At 49.8% G+C, this 22,972-nt stretch overlaps 1 protein-coding gene across 2 annotated transcripts in view; it reads right to left on the bottom strand.

Moving 5' to 3' along the window:
* The window catches only part of LOC138498167 (zinc finger protein 84-like), a 408,351-nt gene that overhangs the window by 67,762 nt on the left and 317,617 nt on the right, over window positions 1-22,972 (bottom strand). Inside the window, exon 2 of one of the 2 annotated variants that reach the window (XM_069622045.1) lies at window positions 9,914-9,990. The exons of the other annotated variant lie outside the window; for it this stretch is intronic. The gene's annotated coding sequence lies outside the window, so the exon portion shown is untranslated. The remainder of the gene's footprint in view (window positions 1-9,913; window positions 9,991-22,972) is intronic. 2 annotated transcript variants of the gene reach the window in all.

Consider the following 22,972-nt stretch of genomic DNA (forward strand, 5'->3'; position numbering starts at 1 on the left):
TATATTTGTATTTTGTATTTGTACAGTGTATGTATTCCATGACCCCACCCTGCAACCTAAGCTTCGCATTTTCTGTACTGCTGCGCCCGGCTACCTTCGGGTCTGGTGCGCATTATAAGTGAATAAAACAAACAAACCAACAAACAAACCACCTCAATGCTTCAAAAAGCTACTAACCCTCAATGAGTTGAAGGTGGAGGACCAAAGAGCTTGAGTAGGAAGATACTTCAGAAGAGAAAGCTGGAGATATTTTGGTCCCAGGCCCCAGAAGGCCCTGTGGATAATGCAAATGGTCTTGAACTTGATCCTTGCAGCCACTGGGAGCCAATGGAGAGATTTCAGTCCTGGAGAGATACGATCCCTGGGCTTGAGGCCAAGGACAAGTCTCGCAGTCCTGTTCTGGATGAGTTGCAGAGGACGGAGTGTAGAGGCAAGCAGATTTAATAAGAGGCTGTTACAGTAGTCCAGCCTAGAGAGAACCAGAGCTCTGGAGACAGTGAGCTTCTGGGAAAAGGAAAGGAAAGGACGAATACCTCTGAGGAGGCACAGTTGGTAGTTCAACTTCTTAGAGACGTCGTAAATCTGTGGAGAGAAGGGGACAGTGGAGTCGAAGATGACACCGAGGTTCTTAGCCTCACAGGCGGGAGCAAGAAGAGGGCCAAGAGAGGCCGGCCAGAGAGTGACAGGAAAGGAAGGTGCAGGTGTGGCAATGACGAGACTCTCAGTCTTACTGGCATCCAGGTAGAGATCATCCACTCCTGGACTGCAAGCAGACAATCAGGGATAAGAGAAGGAAAAGAGGCGTCAGAGCCTGAAAGCGAGCCAGAAAACATGTTTTGTGATGTATTGCCTTGCCTTTCACCCCTCCTACATTACCCAGAGTGCTTGCATCATCTGCATTCTGCATATTCTGTCTTTGTTCCATTGAAAGCTAATGTGAATATAAAATGCTTTTGAGCAAATGATCAGCACCCATAGTGCAGCAGATCAGCCACAAACTGGTTAGCTGTGCCACCCCCAGACCACAAAAGCTATAATCACATAAGTGGGCATCTTTAGAATACCCCAAATACTGTGGTAAAGGGTACAGTCCTCAAACTAAGATGATGGTTCCAGAGCCATGCAGTGTATTTGGGGGCGGGGGGAGCTGCATGAAATACAAAATACACAGCATTAACTATCAGTTAAATCTGCTATAGGCCCAATGCATGACAAGTGTGATGGGGCTCAGGGGTGGAGCACTCTCCAAGAAATAGAGATCGGAGGTACACTTCTCCATTTCAAGCATGCCTCCAGTCAGTGATTATTTCCATATTACTGCAAGCAAACACTTTGCTGAAGTGGAACCCTGTAGTCCACTACCCTCCTGCACTTTACCTCCCCTGAGAGTTGTGTGGCGGTGCAAGGGAACATAGAGCCATCAGTTATAGTACTGTATCCTTACTGTGGGTAAGGGATCATGAAGTGCAACACAGAGCAAGAAGCAAGAGGGGAGGGGGAAACCAAGTAAGGGAAGGGGGCAAAACCAAGAGCGGAAGGAGGCTTGGTAAAACCAAGAGGGGAAGGGGGAAGCCATGAGGGGAAGGGGGCAAAACCAAGAGTGGAAGGAGGTGTGGTAAAGCCAAGAGGGGAAGGGGGAAGCCATGAGGGGAAGGGGTAAAACCCAAGACAGAAAGGGTGGAAAACCCAAGAGGGGAAGGGGGCAAAACCAAGAGGGGAAGTGAGGGGTGAAACCAAGAGGGGAATGGGGATTTGAAACCAAGAGGGCAATGGGAGGGGGCAAAACCAAGAGGGTATGGGGGGCAAAACTAAGAGGGGCAAGACTGGCAAAACTAAGAGGAAAAAAACGAAGAGGAGAAGGTGGGGGGCAAAACCAAGAGGGGAAGGGGGGAACCAAGAGGGCAAGGGAGGAAACTAAGAGGGGGCGGGGCCCAACCAAGAGGTGAAGGGGGCGAAACCAGGAGGGGATGAGAGAGGTGAAACCAAGAGGGGAATGGGGAGGTGAGACCAAGAGGGCAATGGTTAGGTGAGCCCGAGAGGGGAAGAGGGGGCAAAACAAAGAGGGGAAGGGGGCAAAACTATTAGAGGAAGGGGTGCAAAACCAAGAGGGGAAGGGGAGGCAAAACCAAGAGGGGAAGGGGTGAAACCAAGAGGGGAAAGGTGGGGACGAAAACAAGAGGGGAAGGGTGGGGTGGCAAAACCAAGAGGGAAAAGGGGGCGAAACCAAGAGGGGAAGGGTGGGGACGAAAACAAGAGGGGAAGGGTGGGGGGAAAAACCAAGAGGGAAAAGGGGGCAAAACTAAAAGGGGAAGGGGGTGAAACCAAGAGAGGAAGGGGTGGTAAAACCAAGAGAAGGGGGCAAAACCAAGAGGGGGGCAAACCCCAGACGGGAAGGGGAAAAACCAAGAAAGGTGGGGTGGGGGGGACCAAGAGGGGAAGAGGGGACAAAACCAAGAGAGGAATGGTGTGTGAAAGACAGGTGGATGAAACCAAGAAGAAAGGGGGGTGACACCAAGAGGGGAAGGGGCAAAACCAAGAGGGGAAGGGGGGCAAAACCGAGAGGAGAAGGGGGGTGGTAAACTGAGAGGAAAGGTGGGACAAAACTAAGAGGGGCAAAACCAAGAAAGGAAGGGGGCGAACCAAGAAGCGGCGAAAACAAGAGTGGGACGGGCAAAACCAAGAGTGGTAGGGGGCAAACCAAAGAGGGGAGGGGGGCAAACCAAGAGGGGGAGGCTACCAGGAAGACAAGAGGGGAGAGGGAAAACAAGAGGGGGTACACTATGGAGAACAAATCTGCATGGAAGAGAAGTAGGAGGCCAAATATGAGGGATAGAGAGAAAAAGAGGAGGAAAGAGTCAGGTGAGGGAGCGAGTGGAGACACAGAATAGGATGAAGGGAAACAAGATGGCGAGATAGAAACAGCTGCCATAAGAGGAAAAGCAGAGGAGGCTGCCCTAGAAGGAGAGTGACAGGCCCAATCCCAGCTTCTCTCCTTTCAGGATCCTCTAGCTCTTTGGTTACCTAAGGTTGGGTGGGACGGCACATTTCACAAATCAACTGAGCAACGGGGTCCCCCCTCCTGGGCTACAAACATTCATCATAGCTATAATTAAACAAAAGCACCCCTACCACCCACAATAAAAGCATCTATAGACTTCATCACTGCTAGGACTGATGTGGGAAGGATCCCTTTATAGTTCCCATAAAGAAGCACAACACGTGCCCCTTTCACCACTAGGGCTCGCCCTTTGGTGGAATATGTCCACTTTGTTAACACAATGCAGAGTCAGGGGATGGCCTTCATATTCAGGGATCAAATACGGGGTTTCATGAGCTGGACCTAATACAGCTCCCGTCTAGCTAGAATCACAGAGCGTGCAGAAGCTACCTCTGGGGAACAAGGCGCTCATACCGCATGTCGCAAACCTAACATCCACATGAGATGCAAAACTTTGCTGATTACATAGGACTCATTATGTTATTATGTTTTCCATTATATACATTCCCAACCAGATAGGGTTTGTTTGTTTGTTTGTTTATTTATTTGTATGGCGCACCTTACCCAGGGGCAACAGGGCGCAGGCAAAAGATAATTCGAAGCTTACAATGTTGCAAAAATATACACTTTGAGGTAGTGATAGAGATAATCAGAATTACAGAATAAGAAATGTACACATCTTCATACATACAAAGTCAATATCTATGCAGGGGTAAATATACAGAGATGTACAGGGCTGTTAGAGGCGGGTAAACCTAAAGGAATATTCAGGATTACAGGAATAAGAGGTATACAAGTCTTCAAACATTAAAAGTCAATATCTATACAGGAGGTAAGTGTACAGAAGTGTGCAGGGCTGTTAGAGGCGAAGGCAGAAACACGAACAAGAGTATCACTATCTATACATAGGTGTAGAAAGTGCAGCTAAATACAAGGGTTATTGGAGTTAAGGTGACTGATGAGGTGTCTTCTGAAGTGCAAGTATGGTTGGTCAGCTCTTAGGTTGTGAGGCAGAGAGTTCCAGAGCGTGGCAGCTTTCACCGGGAAACTGTTCCCACCAATGGTGGAGAGTTTGAATCTGGGAATTATCAGACGGTTGGAATTGATAGTTCTTGTTTGTCGGATGGAGGACTTTCTCTTTACCTTGTCCATCAGATAACTGGGGGCGGCATTGTTGAGGGCTTTATGGGTTAGGGAGGCCAACTTTAGTTTGATTTTGTTGTCTGTAGAGAGCAATTTCAGTTGGCGTCTAGTGGTTGAGATATGATCTCTCTTATTAATGCCGAGGGCAGCTCTCAAGGCATTGTTTTGTAGGACCTGTGGATAACCTGTGATATGTGGTTAATGTCACATAAGTATCTGTGTATGGTACCAGATAATCTAGAAGTCAAAAGTAGTTCCTGGTAGATGTCGTCAGGCCAACCAGGCTCCCCTAGGCTAGAACCAGGAGCTAAACAGCTCCCAGCAATTTCGAACCCTGTACTTAGGCAGTCTAGAATATCATGACCACCTGTACTCTAGAGACGGAAGGCCTTGGGTAGGCTTCTGGAGAAGCCTTTGTAGATCCCACCTCTTACACCATATGTTCCATAGCTAAGCAGGATTCAAAGGCAACAAATATCTGTATGAAACAGTTTTTATTCAACACAAATTACTCTCCTGCGTCAAACAAAAGCACAGTCTCAGGACGTTCTTGTCTCAAAAGGCAAAGCAGCTCATTTGGCTTATACCATTTACGGGTTTGGGTTCCCATCCACTCAATCAGTCTCCTTCAGATGGGTTGCAGGGGACTAGAACACCCTCTTGTTCTCCTTGCAGCCCCTGCAAACACCAATGGGTCTTCAGCACCTGCTGTAGAGAAACCCAGAGTGTCTGCTCAATTTAAAGACAAAGCCCATCTTCCCCAGCCCCCACAGGATAAGCAGAGTATCACTTCCCTTTCTGAAGATCCTTTAACCTATCCTGCCAAAACTACGCAGATGAAAAACTCAACTATTACTTAAAATACTACAAATAAAAAAGTGCAGTATCCTGATAGCTCTCAAGTCTGGAATTGGAATTGATCAGAGGCAAACATTTCTTATGACACAACTTTCCACCTGCACTCAATACGCTCCGGATTTTAGCAGCAAAGTAGTAAACAAAGAGGACGATTGAGAGGTTGGGGTCAATCCTGGTGGGACGCGTACAGAGGGTGGGTGGAGACAAGATAGGTCACCAAAGTTCAAGCCATTGAGAAGCGGAAAGGAGCAATTCTCTGACCAGCGGTGAGGGAGGAGACGGAAATGGGAATTTTTCTCAAAGGCCAATTCCCGACAGGCCACAGGCCACGTTATTTCAGGATATCCGCATGTGCTTTCCCCGCATGGACTGGGAGAGTGTCGTACTCCGTATGTTCCGCCGTTAGTCCGGAAGACCACTCGAACTAGATGCCACTGAAGTAATTCAGACTTTCTTCCTGAGAGCACGGCTTGCAGGGTAATGAAACCTGTCAGGCCAAGGGCTCAGGCAAAAAGGCGGAACGCACAGTGGAGCTAGAGGGAAAAAACAAACAAGGCAAGTATTACATACCGTTTGTTGATTGCAATAAACCAACCCCTCTACACCCTCCGAGACCCACAAGCTTACCTGTGAAATTCCTTTTTTCTGCGGAATACCTACTTGTGATAGAACACAAGACCGGGTGTAGTCGAAGGTCAGTTGGCAACTTGAGAGTGTCCCAAGGATAGTGTCACTGATGTCCCAAAATCCAGGTAAGGGATTCCCTGACCCGGACGGCACGAGGACGCTACTAGGGAGGTGGTAGAACAATCCTTTGAAAGGCAGCAAAGCGTCCCAAAATCCAATGAGTGGTGCAAACAGCGAAGCGTCCCAAAATCCAATGAGTGATGCAAACAGCAAAGCGTCCCAAAATCCAATGAGTGATGCAAACAGCAAAGCGTCCCAAAATCCAATGAGTGGTGCAAACAGCAAAGCGTCCCAAAATCCAATGAGTGGTGCAAACAGCGGAGCGTCCCAAAAATCCCAAAAAAAAACAAGCCAAAAGCCAAAATGTCACAATGTGTATGCAAACAGCACCGTTTTTCCAAGTGCAGCAAAAAAGGTTTCAGGAAGAAAAAAGGAGTAGTGTTTGCTTTTCTAAAACACCTAAATGCAGGGTCTTTACTTCTTCGTTCGAAGAGCGGGTAACCAGGAGCGGGTAAGGGATACGGGGTCAGGAATCAGAAAGGGAGCCGGGAGCCAGACATGAGAAACGGAATCCCAAAGGCAGTCCGGTAAGAATTCTGTGGTCGTGCAGGGAAGGGCAGATCAGAAGAGCGCCAAAACAGAATCAGCAAGCAGGCAACGGAGTCCAGAGGGTAAGCAGAAGTCAGAAGCCAGGTAAACAAAAGGTATGTAAACTTTTCTGAGAAGCGCTGCTCACCGTAACACAACGGTTTAGGAGCACCGGCTTTCTGGGAGCGTGGCTTGATATAGGAAGTGGATTTGAAGGAGGTGTGGAACGCATACAAGAGAAAGAGCGTTCCAAGGGATTATGCCAAGCGCAAGTCCCATTGGGAGATGTAGTATTTACTGGCGATGACGCCGGCGTTGATGTAATCGCCAGGACAAGCGCCATGGGCTTCCCCCATTGGCATAAGAATGTCGTAGGAATCCGGGGGGCATGACAGAGAGGCAGAACTGACTGGAGTTTGCACCGGAGCAAGTAAGGAATAGAATGGGGTGGTGGGTGTGGTGGGTGCGTGAGCAGGGTGGAGATGAGGGTGCAAGGGGCATCCCTCGCATAATGAGGTTCTGGGGGAGGAATGGGAACCAGACATCAGAAAAGGGGTCCTCGTACAAGGGGCTAGCAGGCAAGTTTCAATAAACGTGGACACCTATGGGCATCTTTGGATTCACGTGTGGAGGTGGGGGTGAAGCAGTGGGCAGGATAGGTGAGCCAAGGAGTTAGTAAGCGCATCACTGAACTCTGCAAAGGGCCCTTTGCCTGCTTCGGCTCTGACAGAGAAAGCAAAGTGTGAAGACACCCATTAAGGCATGAAGCCATTAAGCAACTCATCAAACATCGCCTCCCCCATTTTCTATACCAGTAAATAGCGACGTTTGAAAGCAACTCCTTGCACCCTGATGACTAATGAGGGTCAAGTGCAAAAAAGGATGAGGGATTACATTATTCCAAGAAGAAGAATAAAAAAGGCAATGCAGGAAAACACCTGTCACAGAAATGATATGTCCTTTACTTCCCTAACACAGAACCTCGAACAACAGGTTTCCTTTACCAGTCCAACCCTTGCTTATCGGCAGCAGCAAAGGTTTGATTGCTTTACACATGCTGCACCTGGGTCAGAATTCAGTTAATGGTGCATAGTGACACAGGTGCTACAGCAACAGAAATCATTTCTTAGATGACGAGAACAAAGTATTTTAGAACAGGCTGCATTGCTGCATAATTACCAGATCTGCATTGTGTAATTCTACAGTACCGAGTCTTACACTCTAAATGCAAGAGATATTCAAAATTATGGAAATGTGCAGCTCCGTTTCACAATGTATGTCCATGCTGAAAAGTGGCAATATGTTGGAAAGACCTTCACTACATGTTTACAGTACATCCTGAATAATCCCTGCCTTCTAGGTAAACTCCCCCTCTGCCTTCTAGGTAAACTCCCCCTCTGCCTTCAGGACTGGGTAAGCCCCCCCCTCTGCCTTCTAGGTAAACCCCCCCTCTGCCTTCAGGACTGAGTAGCCCCCCCTCTGCCTTCTAGGTTAACTCCCCCTCTGCCTTCAGGACTGGGTAAACTCCCCCTCTGCCTTCTAGGTAATATCCCCCTCTGCCTTCTAGGTAAACTCCCCCTCTGCCTTCTAGGTAAACCCCCCCTCTGCCTTCAGGACTGAGTAGCCCCCCTCTGCCTTTTAGGTTAACTCCCCCTCTGCCTTCAGGACTGGGTAAACTCCCCCTCTGCCTTCTAGGTAATCTCCCCCTCTGCCTTCTAGGTAAACTCCCCCTCTGCCTTCTAGGTAATCTCCCCCTCTGCCTTCTAGGTAATCTCCCCCTCTGCCTTCTAGGTAAACTCCCCCTCTGCCTTCAGGACTTGGTAACCCCCCCCCCTCTGCCTTCTAGGTAAACTCCCCCTCTGCCTTCAGGACTGGGTAAACCCCCCTCTGCCTTCTAGGTAAACTCCCCCTCTGCCTTCAGGACTGGGTAAACTCCCCCTCTGCATTCTAGGTAAACCCCCCCTCTGCCTTCAGGACTGAGAAATCTCCCCCTCTGCCTTCAGGACTGGGTAATCTCCCCCTATGCCTTCAGGACTGGGTAAACTCCCCCTCTGCCCTCAGGACTGGGTAAACTCCCCCTCTGCCCTCAGGACTGTATAAACTCCCCCTCTGCCTTCAGGACTGGGTAATCTCCCCCTCTGCCTTCTAGGTTAACTCCCCCTCTGCCTTCAGGACTGGGTAAACTCCCCCTCTGACTTCTAGGTAATCTCCCCCTCTGCCTTCTAGGTAAACTCCCCCTCTGGCTTCTAGGTAAACTCCCCCTCTGCCTTCTAGGTAAACTCCCCCTCTGCCTTCTAGGTAATCTCCCCCTCTGCCTTCTAGGTAATCTCCCCCTCTGCCTTCTGGGTAAACCCCCCCCCCTCTGCCTTCTAGGTAAACTCCCCCTCTGCCTTCAGGACTGGGTAAACCCCCCTCTGCCTTCAGGACTGGGTAAACCCCCCTCTGCCTTCTAGGTAAACTCCCCCTCTGCCTTCAGGACTGGGTAAACTCCCCCTCTGCATTCTAGGTAAACCCCCCCTCTGCCTTCAGGACTGGGAAATCTCCCCCTCTGCCTTCAGGACTGGGTAATCTCCCCCTCTGCCTTCAGGACTGGGTAAACTCCCCCTCTGCCCTCAGGACTGGGTAAACTCCCCCTCTGCCCTCAGGACTGGGTAAACTCCCCCTCTGCCTTCAGGACTGGGTAATCTCCCCCTCTGCCTTCTAGGTTAACTCCCCCTCTGCCTTCAGGACTGGGTAAACTCCCGCTCTGCCTTCTAGGTAAACTCACCCTCTGCCTTCAGGACTGGGTAATCCCCCCCCTCTGCCTTCTAGGTAAACCCCCCTCTGCCTTCTAGGTAAACTCCCCCTCTGCCTTCAGGACTGGGTAAACTCCCCCTCTGCCTTCAGGACTGGGTAATCTCCCACTCTGCCTTTTAGGTAATCTCCCCCTCTGCCTTCAGGACTGGGTAAACTCCCCCTCTGCCCTCAGGACTGGGTAAACTCCCCCTCTGCCCTCAGGACTGGGTAAACTCCCCCTCTGCCTTCAGGACTGGGTAATCTCCCACTCTGCCTTCTAGGTTAACTCCCGCTCTGCCTTCAGGACTGGGTAAACTCCCCCTCTGCCTTCTAGGTAAACTCTCCCTCTGCCTTCAGGACTGGGTAATCTCCCCCTCTGCCTTCTAGGTTAACCCCCCTCTGCCTTCAGGACTGGGTAGACCCCCCACCCCCTGCCTTCTAGGTAAACTCCCCCTCTGCCTTCAGGACTGGGTCATCTCCCCCTCTGCCTTCAGGACTGGGTCATCTCCCCCTCTGCCTTCTAGGTAATCTCCCCCTCTGCCTTCTAGGTAATCTCCCCCTCTTCCTTCAGGACTGGGTAGCCCCCCACCCCCTGCCTTCTAGGTAAACTCCCCCTCTGCCTTCAGGACTGGGTCATCTCCCCCTCTGCCTTCAGGACTGGGTCATCTCCCCCTCTGCCTTCTAGGTAATCTCCCCTCTGCCTTCTAGGTAATCTCCCCTCTGCCTTCAGGACTGGGTAAACTCCCCCTCTGCCCTCAGGACTGGGTAAACTCCCCCTCTGCCCTCAGGACTGGGTAAACTCCACCTCTGCCTTCAGGACTGTTTAACATAGTTCAGGTTTAAGTGAGCAGTGGGGCTACATACCTGCATTTCCAAATGCTTCCAGTGTTGCATCTCTCAGAGGTGGCTGTTCGGTGACATGTTGGCGCTATATAGCTCACCTAGACAAACAACACAACATCCGAATTTAGTGGCACGTAAACACTGCGAGATGACATCTTGTGTTTGCATACTTTGAAGGGAATGGCGAAATTAAGCACGTTATTAATGTCTGCACTATGCTTGGGAGAAACGACCAAGGTCAAGGGGGTGATGGTTGAGGAGTAGCAGTATAAACGACAGGGAGCTTGCTGCACTAAACATGATTAATCTAAGAGTGCGCTGTGTGACTGATGCAGAGCGATGCAGGGGGCGCCAGACATGCCTTCTCTGCCCAAACTCACCCAGAGACAGAGAAAGACCGGCTTCTCGGTCAGACACAGATGGGTATAGAGAAATCCAGCTGAAGGGAGAGAGGAGTGGAACACCTGCCACATCGGGAGTGAGAGTACACCAAAACAACACGAGATGAACATGAGTTATGGGAACAGGAATTACATCTCACGATTAGACAGAGACCCCTTAACCCATTTAACTAATGTTGAGAGACAGAAAATGCAACCAAGAAAGGGCCTATTAAAATCACCCACCTATGCATGGGACTATGGTAGTGCTCCAGAGCCCCCTTTACAGATGGAATAACCCACCTATGCCAGGGACTGTAGTAGTGCCCCAGAGCCCCCTATACAGATGAAATCACCCACCTATGCCAGGGACTGTAGTAGTGCTCCAGAGCCCCCTATACAGATGAAATCACCCACCTATGCCAGGGACTGTAGTAGTGCCCCAGAGCCCCCTATACAGATGAAATCACCCACCAATGCCAGGGACTATGGTAGTGCCCCAGAACCCCCTATATAGATGAAATCACCCACCTATGCCAGGGAATATGGTAGTGTTCCAGAGCCCCCTATATAGATGATATCGCCCCCATAAACCAGGGACTGTGGTAGTGCTCCCGAGCCCCCTACACAGATGAAATCACCCACCTATGCCACGGACTGTAGTAGTGCTCCAGCGCCCCCTATATAGATGATATCACCCACCAATGCTAGGGACTATGGTAGTGCTCCAGAGCCCCCTTATACAGATGAAATCACCCACCTATGCCACGGACTCTGGTATTGCTCCAGAACCCCCTATACAGATGAAATCACCCACCTATGCCAGGGACTGTGGTAGTGCTCCAGAGCCCCCTTTACAGATGGAATAACCCACCTATGCCAGGGACTGTAGTAGTGCTCCAGAGCACCCTTATACAGATGAAATCACCCAACTATGCCAGGGACTGTGGTAGTGCTCCAGAACCCCCTATACAGATGAAATCACCCACCTATGCCAGGGACTGTGGTAGTGCTCCAGAGCCCCCTTTACAGATGAAATCACCCACCTATGCCAGGGACTGTCGTTGTGCTCCAGAACCCCTTATACAGATGAAATCACCCACCTATGCCAGGGACTGTGGTTGTGCTCCAGAACCCCTTATACAGATGAAATCACCCACCTATGCCAGGGACTGTCGTTGTGCTCCAGAACCCCTTATACAGATGAAATCACCCACCTATGCCAGGGACTGTGGTAGTGCACCAGAACCCCTTATACAGATGAAATCACCCACCTATGCCACGGACTGTGGTAGTGCTCCAGAACCCCCTATACAGATTAAATCACCCACCAATGCCAGGGACTGTGGTAGTGCTCCAGAACCCCTTATACAGATGATATCATCCACCAATGCCAGGGACTATGGTAGTGCTCCAGAACCCGCTAAACAGATGAAATCACCCACCTATGCCAGGGACTGTAGTAGTGCCCCAGAGCCCCCTATACAGATGAAATCACCCACCTATGCCAGGGACTGTGATAGTGCTCCAGAACCCCCTATACAGATGAAATCACCCACCTATGCCAGGGACTGTGGTAGTGCTCCAGAACCCCTTATACAGATGAAATCACCCACCTATGCCAGGGACTGTGGTAGTGCTCCAGAACCCCTTATACAGATGAAATCACCCACCTATGCCAGGGACTGTGGTAGTGCTCCAGAACCCCTTATACAGATGAAATCACCCACCTATGACAGGGACTGTGATAGTGCTCCAGAACCCCTTATACAGATGAAATCACCCACCTATGCCAGGGACTGTGGTAGTGCTCCAGAACCCCTTATACAGATGAAATCACCCACCTATGCCAGGGACTGTGGTAGTGCTCCAGAACCCCTTATACAGATGAAATCACCCACCTATGCCAGGGACTATGGTAGTGCTCCAGAACCCCTTATACAGATGAAATCACCCACCTATGACAGGGACTGTGGTAGTGCTCCAGAACCTCTTATACAGATGTAATCAGCCACCTATGACAGATGAAATCACCCACCTATGCCAGGGACTGTGGTAGTGCTCCAGAACCCCATATACAGACGAAATCACCCACCTATGCCAGGGACTGTGGTAGTTCTCCAGAACCCCTTATACAGATGAAATCACCTACCTATGCCAGGGACTGTGGTAGTGCTCCAGAACCCCTTATACAGATTAAATCACCCACCTATGCCAGGGACTCGTGCTCCGGAACCCCCTATACAGATGAAATCACCCACCTATGCCAGGGTGAAATCACCCACCTATGCCAGGGACCTGTAGTAGTGCTCCGGAGCCCCCTATACAGATGAAATCACCCACCTATGCCAGGGACTGTTGTAGTGCTCCAGAACCCCCTTATACAGATGAAATCACCCACCTATGACAGGGACTGTGATAGTGCTCCAGAACCCCTTATACAGATGAAATCACCCACCTATGCCAGGGACTGTGGTAGTGCTCCAGAACCCCTTATACAGATGAAATCACCCACCTATGCCAGGGACTGTGGTAGTGCTCCGGAGCCTCCTATATAGATGATATCACCCACCTATGCCAGGGACTGTGGTAGTGCTCAGGAACCCCTTATACAGATGAAATCACCCACCTATGCCAGGGACTGTGGTAGTGCTCCAGAACCCCTTATACAGATTAAATCACCCACCTATGCCAGGGACTCGTGCTCCGGAACCCCCTATACAGATGAAATCACCCACCTATGCCAGGGTGAAATCACCCACCTATGCCAGGGACCTGTAGTAGTGCTCCAGAGCCCCCTATACAGATGAAATCACCCACCTATGCCAGGGACTGTTGTAGTGCTCCAGAACCCCCTTATACAGATGAAATCACCCACCTATGACAGGGACTGTGATAGTGCTCCAGAACCGCTTATACAGATGAAATCACCCACCTATGCCAGGGACTGTGGTAGTGCTCCAGAACCCCTTATACAGATGAAATCACCCACCTATGCCAGGGACTGTGGTAGTGCTCCGGAGCCTCCTATATAGATGATATCACCCACCTATGCCAGGGACTGTGGTAGTGCTCCAGAACCCCTTATACAGATGATATCACCCACCTATGCCAGGGACTGTGGTAGTGCTCCAGAACCCCTTATACAGATGAAATCACCCACCTATGCCAGGGACTGTGGTAGTGCTCCAGAACCCCTTATACAGATGATATCACCCACCTATGCCAGGGACTGTGGTAGTGCTCCAGAACCCCTTATACAGATGAAATCACCCACCTATGCCAGGGACTGTGGTAGTGCTCCAGAGCCCCCTATACAGATGAAATCACCCACCTATGCCAGGGACTGTGGTAGTGCTCCAGAACCCCCTATACAGATGAAATCACCCACCTATGCCAGGGACTCGTGCTCCGGAACCCCGTATACAGATGAAATCACCCGCCTATGCCAAGGACCTGTAGTAGTGCTCCAGAGCCCCCTATACAGATGAAATCACCCACCTATGCCAGGGACTGTGGTAGTGCTCCAGAACCCCTTATACAGATGAAATCACCCACCTATGACAGGGACTGTGATAGTGCTCCAGAACCCCTTATACAGATGAAATCACCCACATATGCCAGGGACTGTGGTAGTGCTCCAGAACCCCTTATACAGATGAAATCACCCACCTATGCTAGGGACTCGTGCTCCGGAACCCTGTATACAGATGAAATCACCCGCCTATGCCAAGGACCTGTAGTAGTGCTCCAGAGCCCCCTATACAGATGAAATCACCCACCTATGCCAGGGACTGTGGTAGTGCTCCAGAACCCCTTATACAGATGAAATCACCCACCTATGACAGGGACTGTGGTAGTGCTCCAGAGCCCCCTATACAGATGAAATCACCCACCTATGCCAGGGACTGTGGTAGTGCTCCAGAACCCCCTATACAGATGAAATCACCCACCTATGCCAGGGACTCGTGCTCCGGAACCCCGTATACAGATGAAATCACCCGCCTATGCCAAGGACCTGTAGTAGTGCTCCAGAGGCCCCTATACAGATGAAATCACCCACCTATGCCAGGGACTGTGGTAGTGCTCCAGAACCCCTTATACAGATGAAATCACCCACCTATGACAGGGACTGTGATAGTGCTCAAGAACCCCTTATACAGATGAAATCACCCACCTATGCCAGGGACTGTGGTAGTGCTCCAGAACCCCTTATACAGATGAAATCACCCACCTATGCCAGGGACTCGTGCTCCGGAACCCCGTATACAGATGAAATCACCCGCCTATGCCAAGGACCTGTAGTAGTGCTCCAGAGCCCCCTATACAGATGAAATCACCCACCTATGCCAGGGACTGTGGTAGTGCTCCAGAACCCCTTATACAGATGAAATCACCCACCTATGACAGGGACTGTGATAGTGCTCCAGAACCCATTATACAGATGATATCACCCACCTATGCCAGGGACTGTGGTAGTGCTCCAGAACCCCTTATACAGATGAAATCACCCACCTATGCCAGGGACTCGTGCTCCGGAACCCCCTATACAGATGAAATCACCCACTTATGCCAGGGACCTGTAGGAGTGCTCCAGAGCCCCCTATACAGATGAAATCACCCACCTATGCCAGGGACTGTGGTAGTGCTCCAGAACCCCTTATACAGATGAAATCACCCACCTATGACAGGGACTGTGATAGTGCTCCAGAACCCCTTATACAGATGAAATCTCCCACCTAGGCCAGGGACTGTGGTAGTGCTCCAGAACCCCTTATACAGATGAAATCACCCACCTATGCCAGGGACTGTGGTAGTGCTCCGGAGCCTCCTATATAGATGATATCACCCACCTATGCCAGGGACTGTGGTAGTGCTCCGGAACCCCTTATACAGATGAAATCACCCACCTATGCCAGGGACTGTGGTAGGGCTCCAGAACCCCTTATACAGATGATATCACCCACCAATGCTAGGGACTATGGTAGTGCTCCAGAACCCCTTATACAGATGAAATCACCCACCTATGCCAGGGAGTGTGGTAGTGCTCCAGAGCCCCCTACATAGATGATATCACCCACCTATGCCAGGGACTGTGGTAGTGCTCCAGAACCCCTTATACAGATGAAATCACCCACCTATGCCAGGGACTGTGGTAGTGCTCCAGAACCCTTTATACAGATGATATCACCCACCTATGCCAGGGACTGTGGTAGTGCTCCAGAACCCCTTATACAGATGAAATCACCCACCTATTCCAGGGACTGTGGTAGTGTTCCAGAGCCCCCTATACAGATGAAATCACTCACCTATGCCAGGGACTGTGGTAGTGCTCCAGAACCACCTGTACAGATGGAATAACCCACCTAGGCCAGGGACTGTGGTAGTGCTCCAGAACCCCCTATACAGATGAAATCACCCACCTATGCCAGGGACTGTGGTAGTGCTCCGGAGCCCACTATACAGATGAAATCACCCACCTATGCCAGGGACTGTGGTAGTGCTCCAGAGCCCCCTACATAGATGATATCACCCACCTATGCCAGGGACTGTGGTAGTGTTCCAGAGCCCCCTATACAGATGAAATCACTCACCTATGCCAGGGACTGTGGTAGTGCTCCAGAACCACCTGTACAGATGGAATAACCTACCTAGGCCAGGGACTGTGGTAGTGCTCCAGAACCCCCTATACAGATGAAATCACCCACCTATGCCAGGGACTGTGGTAGTGCTCCGGAGCCCACTATACAGATGAAATCACCCACCTATGCCAGGGACTGTGGTAGTGCTCCAGAACCCCTTATACAGATGAAATCACCCACCTATGCTAGGGACCGTGGTAGTGCTCCAGAGCACCCTATACAGATGAAATCACCCACCTATGCCAGGGACTGTGGTAGTGCCCCAGAGCCCCCTATATAGATGAAATCACCCACCTATGCCAGGGACTATGTTAGTGCTCCAGAACCCTCTATATAGATGATATCACCCCCATAGGCCAGGGACTGTGGTAGTGCTCCAGAGCCCCCTATATAGATGATATCACCCACCAATGCTAGGGACTGTGGTAGGGCTCCAGAACCCCTTATACAGATGAAATCACCCACCTATGCTAGGGACTGCGGTAGTGCTCCAGAACCCCCTATATAGATTATATCATCCCCATAGGCCAGGGACTGTGGTAGTGTTCCAGAGTCCCCTATATAGATGATATCACCCACCAATGCTAGGGACTGTGGTAGTGCTCCAGAACCCCTTATACAGATGAAATCACCCACCTATGCCAGGGACTGTGGTAGTGCTCCAGAACCCCTTATACAGATGATATCACCCACCAATGCTAGGGACTATGGTAGTGCTCCAGAACCCCTTATACAGATGAAATCACCCACCTATGCTAGGGACCGTGGTAGTGCTCCAGAGCACCCTATACAGATGAAATCACCCACCTATGCCAGGGACTGTGGTAGTGCCCCAGAGCCCCCTATATAGATGAAATCACCCACCTATGCCAGGGACTATGGTAGTGCTCCAGAACCCTCTATATAGATGATATCACCCCCATAGGCCAGGGACTGTGGTAGTGCTCCAGAGCCCCCTATATAGATGATATCACCCACCAATGCTAGGGACTGTGGTAGGGCTCCAGAACCCCTTATACAGATGAAATCACCCACCTATGCTAGGGACTGCGGTAGTGCTCCAGAACCCCCTATATAGATTATATCATCCCCATAGGCCAGGGACTGTGGTAGTGTTCCAGAGTCCCCTATATAGATGATATCACCCACCAATGCTAGGGACTGTGGTAGTGCTCCAGAACCCCTTATACAGATGAAATCACCCACCTATGCCAGGGACTGTGGTAGTGCTCCAGAACCCCTTATACAGATGATATCACCCACCAATGCTAGGGACTATGGTAGTGCTCCAGAACCCCTTATACAGATGAAATCACCCACCTATGCCAGGGACTGTGATAGTGCTCCAGAGCCCCCTATATAGATGATATCACCCACCAATGCTAGGGACTATGGTAGTGCTCCAGAACCCCTTATACAGATGAAATCACCCACCTATGCCAGGGACTGTGGTAGTGCTCCAGAACACCTTATACAGATGAAATCACCCACCTATGCCAGGGACTACTGCTCCAAAACATCCTATACAGATGAGAGAACACTGGGCCTGAGCGACAATATGACATACCCCATTATTCAACCACTACAAAAAGGTTTAAGGCCAATAACCCAGAAATCCATTGCAAAAGAAAAATGAGAGAGGGTGCCCAGTACCAGGTACACAGGAAAACCCCGGCTAGTCAAAGAGAAAACGATCTAAGCAGGGAAGGAGACCCATGTGCCTCTGATTGTGATAAGGGAAGAGAACCCCTTACCACAAAAATGCAAAATACTCTGTTTGGGAGCATTTAGAAATGTACAAGCAGATGAAGGCATCTTTTGGATTGAAGAATGATCAAAATGCAATGCACATTCTCTTCTGAGGTTTCCAGCTTCTTTAGCGGGTTGGACGATCAAAATCACTACAAATAGTCCTCTTACAGAAATCCCTAGGGAGCCTACAAGGCAGCCTACCAGTTAATGTGTGCTGACAATGAATCTCCTAGGGAGTTTGCTCAGTAACTCAAGCATGTATATGCCAGATTTCTCGGCGTGTCGATACATAAAGTTGAGAATTTAAAATACATTCTTCCATGCCCTTTCAAAAAATATAGTGACTCAGTCTGTTATTTGATGAATCAAGGATAATCATGCAGGCTATGATGATTTATAAAGTACAGGACCCAAAAACTCCCAAAAACAGAGAAAAGAACCCCCCAACAAACACCTGCTCCAGCATTCATTAAGGTAGCTGAGGTGAAGAGTACCCCACAGTTGGACATCAAGACAGAGGGGCCAACAACATATTCCTCTGCTGGTAAAGAACCTAACAGACAGAGAAGACCCTCTGTTCAGAGCTAGCCGGCTAGACCTAAACCTGGCATGCAAGATATTTACCTCTCTCCAAACCAGAGACTTGCATAAGTCCTCTGTATTTAGGCCAAAAGTACGAAATGCTCGGACCCCAGAAGAAGGCCCCCAAGAAAATTCCAATCAGAAGCCAACCACCATCACCTGGAACTATCAAGAAACATACGCTCCTCCTTCTAGATTCCAGGACAATAGATCCCAGTATGAGGGTGAGTGGCGATCCAACAAAACAGAACTACCTAAATTCTTCCCCTAGAAGAGATTCGTACCCTTCTAAAGAAGAACAGATCTGAGAGGAGAAGACCACGTAGTCCAGAAAGCGAAGATTCTCACAACTGAAGCGGCTGGTAATGCTATTGACAGAGAGCATTGTCCAATTTATGAAATCCCAACAGGGAAATGCTTTTCCTAATACTCACAGAGGCCTTGTCCAGAAGGAACCCACAGACCAGGAAGGACAATGACAAGATAATTGTTCAGACTACAAATACACAAGGAGAAGGGGACAGAGGTATGGGGTTGAAGGGACATACACCAAGCCTTAGAGGAAGATTGTTTTACCTTACATAAAGATATCCATGAGTACCATTGTCTCTCTCTCTCTCTCTCTCCCCCCATCAGTCACCCCTCTCTCCTGGACTGACCACTCTCTCCTCTCATACCATCTGGGTCCCATCGTACCCGGACCGCCCCCCCCCAACCTCGTTCACGAACCTCCGCCCTATGAAACAAGTGACTGAAGCTGCCTTCGCGTCCACCATCACTCCCCTCACCTCTGACTCTACTTCTAACTCGGCCCCCAGAAACCTCCATCTTTCCATCATTAAAACTCTTGACATTCTTGCCCCAGTCATGAGATCCATCTGAAACCTGCCTCTAAGCGTAACACTTGGTACGACACTGCACTTGCAGTAATGAAAGGAAAGTGCAGGGCCGCAGAGCGGAAGTGGCATTCCTCAGGCTATGCCGGCTGCTCCAAAGGCAATACAGACTCACCATCCGTGCAAAGCAAAGAGCCCACATTCAGGCACGGGTCTCGGGCGCATCCAATAACTCGGCTGAACTTTTCAAAATCTGCAGGGAACTTGCCAACCCCTCTGCAGTCTCCTCCTCCCCTTCTCCGTCCGAGGCCCTCTGCAAAGCACTGGCATCACACTTTGCCACCAAAACTCAGGACATTGTGACCATCCTCTCTGCTCTCCCTCACAACCCATCCCCCTTCCACACCTCCCTCCCCTCTCCTTCCTCCTTCTCTCCTGTCACTCCTGAAGAAGGTACCCGAGTTGTCCGCCCCATGAAGGTCTCTTCAGAACAGGTCTCCCCCTGCTCCACCAGAACCATCAGGGATAACATTGGCTCTCACTGATTTCTGCTAACACTCTTATCACTGGTTCTTTCCCCTCCCCACTCAAGCACTTACGTGTGCGCCCACTCCTGAAAAAACCTTCCTCTGATCCTATCTGCCCAGCCAGCTATCGCTCCATCATCCCCTTCCTGGGGAAGCTACTTGAGAAGCTGGCCTTGCCCCAACTTAACTCTCACACTGAACTTCCATCTCCTCCTGTGGTGTCCCCCGGGGCTCTTTACTCTCCCCCTGGCTCTTAAACATCTACCTTGCTCTCCTTGCACGCCTCATCTCCTCTTTCTCCTCCACTTCCAGTGTTACACAAATGACACAGCTCTTCTTCAGACTCCCTGCTGACCCTCTTTCAACCTCCATCATCCATGACTGCCTCTCTGCCGTCCAGCCCTGGTGCACCTCCAATAATCTCTGCCTCTACGCCTGTAAAACTGAGATTCTTCCCATTGAGACCCCGGTTCCCTCCTTCTTCCCCTCACTCTGGCCTTCCTCCGTGGGCTCTCCCGCTACACCTTCAACTGAAGCCAGAAACCTTGGAGTCATTTTCGACTCCTCTCTCTCCTTCTTCCCTCACACTCTGGACATTGCCAAGAAGTCCAACTATCGGCTCTTCCTTCTAAAAGGAATTCTAACTTTTCTCACTCTCCCTCAGAGGCTCAAGCCCTGGTTCTCTCTAGACTGGACTAGTGTAACAGCCTCCTCCTGAACCTTCCCTCTTCAACTCTGCGACACCTCCAGCTTAGCGAGAATAGGGCAGCAAGACTTATCCTTTGCCTCAAGCCCAGGGACCGCATCCCTACTGCACCAAAAAGTCTTCACTGGCTCCCTGTTGCTGCACAGATTAAATTCAAATCCCTCTGCATCATCCACAAGGCTATTTTGGCCAGGGGGCTAAACTATCTACAACTTTATCTCCCTAAATATTCTCCCTCTAGACCACTTCACTTCTCTGGCACCAACTCTTTGTATGTAAAGCATTTTGAGAAACAGAGGGCAGGGGGACGCTCCCTTTCCACTGCGGGCTCCCTCCTTTGGTATAGCCTCCCTCTCTCTCTGCGCCTTGAGCAGAATCTTCTCAACTTCTGGAAGCTCCTTAAGACTTTCCTCTTTTCCACCTCCTTCCCTCCTCTGCTAATCCCACAGTTGCTGTATTGTTGTCCTTGGCCCTTAAGCTTCTTCGGGGCCTTGACCTCCCACACCAATTCTCCCCAGCTCCTGTCTATCCACAAAACTTTGCATTTGCACACCCTCCACCCTCGAGACTCGAACTTACACCTCCTGCGGCCCAGGACGTGTAGCACTCAACATTCCTAGCACTTCGTCCATGGCACACCCTCGAGCTCGTATGCCCAGCACTTACCCCTCCTTCCTTTCTGCACTTGCAGGTTCTGAATACTCACAAGGCATAGTATGTTTGTCACTCCCCCTCTTCCCCTGTGCTCTTAATATTGTGTTGTAATTGTATTTCACACCCACCCTCCGTGCCCTGTGGGCGCTTTGAAACAGTATATTCTAATTATATAAGCGCCTAACAAGCAAAACAATCAATAAATGAAAGAAAGATATGCGGCCTTGGAGGAAGCACAGAAATCACTGTTGTATAGTGTACTAGGCCAATGGTAATGGCTCCAAAGAAACATACAATCAGCAGCATACGCCCTCCTGGGGGGGCCATTAGTAATAGGGGGCAGCATGTGTTTGCCCTGAGTAACTGTGGGGATGCCCTCTTAAGTTGTATTGCCCCTTTAAGGATAAGTCATGACAGCGTCATGACTGGATGTTAATAAAAGGGGATTCAGCACGCACGTGCCTCAGGCCAAGGATAGCCGTCCTCCAGAGAGAACTGGACATTGAGGTGTTGGATGAACATCTAGCGGAGCTGAGCAAGAACCTCTGCCATGGACTGGATCAGAACCCGAACCCTCTGATCAGAAGACTCACTGCCACCACTGAAAACCTTTATGACCGCTGCCCATTGTGTCATGACCCACGCTTGGACTATTAGGCTACAACATTTGTGCTGTGGGTTTAGGAAATCCAAGAGGGCGGAAAAGCCCACATTGCGCCAGAATCCAGGAAAACCGCGCAGTTTTGCGCACACCAAAATGGTCGCCTGACCTGCCACCCACCAGTGCGAGCGTGATAGGCCAGAAGCGCCATGGCTGAAATGTGTGCCAAAGGAAAAACAGCAGTGCCGGTTGGCTCAAAAAACGCTTTGCAATCACCTTTGTTTCTTTGAAATGCAAGCTAAAAATGCCTATTTTAAACATTGCAAGATATTCAAAAATCTCACTGAACACCAGCAGACATTTGGCAGAATGTATTCTTGTGCGCATACAACATCTGGAAAGATGAAGAGCCCAAAACAATGTTTATAACAAAACTGGCTGAGCTGTGGATGTCAGCAGCTGAAGTGAAATTGGACTGAAAGACACTAAAATCTAAATGTTTAAAATAAATGAGTGGCCTACTGTTGAGTGTCACATAGTTTGCAACTGCTAAATGTCATAGTTTTGAACTTAGAATCAGCGTTCTAGCTGCATGTGTAAACATTGTAAGTTTGATTTGGATGAAGAAAAACTGTGAACTAAAGTGACATTTAGCTGAAGCCTGGCAGAAGAGAGTGCCTGGCAACTACCCCCGACAGGAGTGAAACCTGCTCAGCCACTCTTCCCAGGCCTGGCTGCATTCTGCTGCCCCCACTAAAAGGAGATGACACATCCCTGATTGAATCAGGGGAGGAGCACCTAGGACTGGAAGGAAGCAAAACAAAGCACTGTCCTTGGCCGAGGCAAATGTTAAATTAGGGGGGTCGTAAATGGCTTCCTCTTGGAAGGAAACGGGGAGGGGCACTGCCTCTGTGAGCAAGCTGAGCTTGGGGGAAGTGGATAAACCAGAAATTCCACCATGTGCTTTGGAAAACCACACCCCTTTGGGGCCAGAGTATGATTTTAAAAAGATGGATAATTCATAGTGCAGACTTGTAAAAAGTATATAAATAATATCATCATTCTTGTGATTTTTCGGTGAACATTTTAAGAGGCGTTAGGACCCTGTGGTGTATTCTTGGGGGTTGCTAGCGGAAAATAGGGTCTCACTCCAAATGTATGCATGTTAAAAATCTGACACTTTATCATCTGAAACCCATATCCCTGGTGCACATTTGTGTAAAATCTGGAAAGGTTTAGAGGTCGTTATCTGGATGAAAAGGGCAGAATTCTGTCATAAGTGGACACGACATCTTACAAAGACAGGGATCGGATCGTTTGGTGCTACAGAAAATATGTTAACTGGACATATAATATTAGAAAAATGGTACATAGATAAATATGTATTTGGATCAGAAATA

Source organism: Ambystoma mexicanum, chromosome 5q (genome assembly GCF_040938575.1).
Source record: "Ambystoma mexicanum isolate Mex_15411 chromosome 5q, UKY_AmexF1_1, whole genome shotgun sequence".
NCBI classification, from domain to species: Eukaryota; Metazoa; Chordata; class Amphibia; order Caudata; family Ambystomatidae; genus Ambystoma; species Ambystoma mexicanum.